The 4,153-nt window shown below is 42.9% G+C and overlaps 1 non-coding gene across 1 annotated transcript; it reads left to right on the top strand.

Annotated features, from left to right (window-relative positions):
* The first annotated feature begins 541 nt into the window (after positions 1-541).
* LOC145361877 (U2 spliceosomal RNA) lies at positions 542-740 on the top strand. Its single transcript, XR_013889886.1, has one exon. It is a non-coding gene; the product is annotated as a U2 spliceosomal RNA (small nuclear RNA).
* Positions 741-4,153: the final 3,413 nt, after the last annotated feature.

Here is a 4,153-nt window from a genome sequence, read left to right as displayed (position 1 = left end):
CGTCAATGTGTTACCATCCTAATTCTAGATTCCCTTAGTGCCATAAATTGCCCCTCAATTGTGAAGTTTATTTATCAGTCACAAATAAGGCTTCCATTAACTGCAATGAAATTACTGTGAAATTCCCCTGGTTGCCACATTCCATTGCTTGTTCGGGTCAATGCACCTAATCTGCACATCTTTCGGACTGTGGGAGAAAACTGGAGCACCCAGAGGAAATTCACATAAGCACGGGGAGAATGTGCAAACTCCACACAGACAGTGACCCAAGAGAATCGAACTCGGTTCCCTGGCGCTGTGAGGCAACAGTGATAACCACTGTGCCACCGTGCCATCCCCTTGGCCCCATAAGAAACCAATTTTGATTTCCCCAAATTTTATTCATGAGTACAGGTGTGAAGTTTGTTTGGAGGCTCTTTATTACCCAGTAACTTGAACAATTATGCATTAAGCAATAGTAGCACAACATTTCTCACAATCAATGGATGAAAAGTCGAATTAGAGTTACAGGAAAGCCACTCACTCTGCCGCATGAATGAATTTCGCTTCTCAGCCTTTTGGCTAAGATCAAGTGTAGTATCGACATGCTGTATTTGGTTGAAGTCATTAGGTTACATTTTAGCTTCATTAGAAGCAATTTTTTCAAGCGGCATCTCGGCCTTTTGGCTAAGATGCAAATGAGATCAAGCCCTGGAGGAGGAGCTATACCTACTCCAATCAGCTTGGATCATGTAGATCAAGCCCAAGATTGGAGGTAAGTGCCCTGTCTTGTCAGCTTGGATCGGTAATGTCCCGACCTGTTGGGACTCTGAATTGGATTTGATTTGATTGGATTGAATTGGAATAAAGTTTAAAAATAAAAAAAACATAGAATCCCTACAGTGCAGAAGGAGCCACTCCTGGTACCCGACAGGCAACACCAGAGTGCCTGATAGGCAGTGCCAGGGTACCAGGCTGGGAATGTCAGGGTGCCAGGCTAGTAGCACCAGTCTGGCACTGCCCAGAAGATACTCCCCTGCCCTCCACCTCCCAGGAGAGGCCTCAATGACTTCTGTCCCTATTCGCAGGGTAGCCATGCCTGGTCCCCATTGATATAGACCAGTTTTATTCCCTGCTGTTGGAAACCTCTTCAGCTGGAGCAAAAACATTAGCAAGCTCAGATGATGCTGTCCCAGCTAATTAATGATATGAAAATGGCAATCTCCACACTGTAATCAGCTTTGCGCTGATTTCTGGTGCGAGGCTGGTTATGTTTATTGAAACGGCCTGGGAAAGTTGTGATCAGCTGGACATTGGTCGTGACTTTCGCCAGAGTCCTCCTGCTGATATTTCCCGACTTCCTGTGCTACTCGGGCAGCGCAGTGGCCAGGAAAATCATGTCCATGATCTCTTGCCGTGGCATGTTATCTTCCCCCACAACAATATCACTTTGTTTACACAATGCCTTTAAGGACATAAAACATCCTGATGCACCTCAGAGGAGAATTATAAATCAAAATTTGGCACTGTGCCAAATAAGGAGATATTAGGACAAATGACCAAATGCTTGGTCAAGGCAGTAGATACTAAGGAACATATTGAAGGAAGAATGAGAGATAGAATTAAGAGGTTGAGGGAATAAATTCCAGAGCTTGGCGTGATTAAAATCAAGAATACTCAAGAGGCCAGAATTAGAAGGGAGTTGGGGCACCTTATTGAAGTTGTACAAGACATTAGTAAAGTCACACTTGGAATACTGTGTACAGTTCTGGTCACCCTATTACAAAAAGGATATTATTAAATTAGAAGGAGTGCAGAAAAGATTTACTAGAATGCCTTCAGGAGTTAATGGTTTGAGTTATAAGGAGAGGTTGGATAAACTGGGACTTTTTTCCCTGGAAGTCAGAGACTTAGGGGTGATCTTATGGAGTTCTATAAAATAATGAGGGGCATAGATCAGCTAGATAGTCAACATCTTTTTCCAAAGGTAGAGGAAACCTATAGGTATAAGGTGAGAGGGGAGAGATACAAAAGGGTCCAGAGGGGCATTTTTTTCACACAGAGGATGGTGAGTGTCTGGAACAAGCTGCCAGATGTAGTAGTAGAGACGTGTGCAATTTTATCTTTTAAAAAGCATTTACGTAGTTACATGGGTATAGAGGGATAGGGCCCAAATGAAGGCAACTGGGACTAGCTTAGTGGTTAAAAAAAGGGGCAGCTTGGACAAATTGGGCCAAAGTGAATTGGGAGAGAATTTGTTCTATGAATTGACACAGAAGAAAGCAGCGTTAGGAGGACTAAGGGAAATGTGGGTTAAGAGTGATGCAAGAACAGATCAGAGAGCCTTATCTGTGATCAGCACAACAGAAGTGGCCATGGCATGGGACATGGCAAGGTCAAACAGGTGGTCATGAAATTGGGTTGGAGAGCTTACATGGGGAGAAGGATTCAGAGAGGATGGAAGGGCAGTAAACTCAGAGGTGAGCCAGTATGAAGAATTAAGAATGTACTGGGAATGAGAAGTCACTTGGTAAGAGGCTAAGGGAGGAAAACAGTAAACATGTCTCAATGGGAATAATTGTATGACACTTGGGTAGGGAATTTCCCCTCTCCCTGCAGGATCTTTCCCCACAGGATCTCTCCCCGCAAGATCTCTCCCCTAGCAGGATTTCTCCCATAAGGATTTCTAACTGAATGCTCAGAGTATTTGAAACAAAATAGATAAATTAGTTACACAGATAGATGTGAAGGGATATGATATAATTGGCATTGTGGAGACATGGCTCCAAGATGAGCAAGGATGGGAAATAAACGTTGAAGGGTATTCAGTGTTTAGGAAGGACAGATGGAAAGAAAAAGGTGGTGGAGTTGCATTGTTGATTAAAAATGATACTGATATGATACTGAGGAAATATATTGGCATAGATGATGCGGAATCTGTATGAGTTGCGTTAACAAACAAGAGGCAAAAAACATCGGTAGGGGTGGTATACAGACGAACAAACTGTAGTGGTAATGTTGGGAAAAGCATTGGACAGGAAATCGTAGATGCATGTGTTAAAGGAACATCTGTGATTATGGGGTGAATTCATCTGTATATAGATTGGGAGAGTCAAATTAGTCACAGTACAATAGAGGAGGAATTCCTGAAGTACAGGATGGTTTTCTGGAGTAATATTTTGAGGAACCAACAAGGGGGCAGGCCATCTTGGACCGGGTTTTGTGCATTGGAAAGGATTAATTGCCAATCTAGTTGTGAGAGAATACTTGGGGATAGAACATAGAACACTACAGCACAAACAGGCCCTTCGGCCCACTAGTTGCGCAGATCACTTCTATACCTACTAAGTCATAGACCTATCTATAACCCCCAATCCCATTAGATCCCATATACTCATCCAGGAGTCTTTTAAAAGACCCCAGCGAGTTCGCCTCCAACACCACCAACGGCAGCCAATTCCATTCACTCACCACCCTCTGAGTGAAAAACTTACCCCTAACATCTCCTCTGTACTTGCTTCCCTACACCTTAAATCTGTGTCCTCTCGTAGCGACCATTTCAGCCCTGGGAAATAGCCTCTGAGAATCCACCTTATCTATTCCTCTCAACATCTTATAAACCTCTATCAGGCCGCCTCTCAACCTTTGTCTCTCCAGGGAGAAGAGTCCCAGCTCCCTCAACCTATAAGTGACCAAAATATGATAGAATTCTTTGTCAAGGTGGAGAGTGATGTAGTTGATTCTGAGACCAAGGTCCTGAATCTCAATGAAGGTATGAGGCATGAATTGGCCATGATGGACTGGGAAACATTACTGAAAGGGAAGACAGTGGACAAATAACGGCAGGCATTTAAAAAAATGAACAGGTGAACTCCAGGAGTTGTTTATTCCTTTTTCCTGATTGACACAAGAGTGATAAGGGAATTGTGGCCAAACCATGGCTTACAAGGAAAGTTAGAGATAGTATCAGATTCAAGGAAGAAGCATACAAATTGGCAAGAAAAGGCAATAGGCCTGAGGACTGCGAGCAGTTTAAAATTGAGCAAAGAAGGACCAAGGGACTGACTAAGAAGGTAAAAATGGAGTATGAAAGTGAATTACCAGGGAACATAAAAACTGACTGTAAAAATTTCTATAGGTAAATAAAAAGAGAAAAAGATTGACAAAAATGAAT

The sequence above is a fragment of the Carcharhinus amblyrhynchos genome, chromosome 2, assembly GCF_965287045.1.
Source record: "Carcharhinus amblyrhynchos chromosome 2, sCarAmb.v2.hapA, whole genome shotgun sequence".
NCBI classification, from domain to species: domain Eukaryota; kingdom Metazoa; phylum Chordata; class Chondrichthyes; order Carcharhiniformes; family Carcharhinidae; genus Carcharhinus; species Carcharhinus amblyrhynchos.
This window is presented reverse-complemented; position numbering and strand designations above follow the sequence as displayed.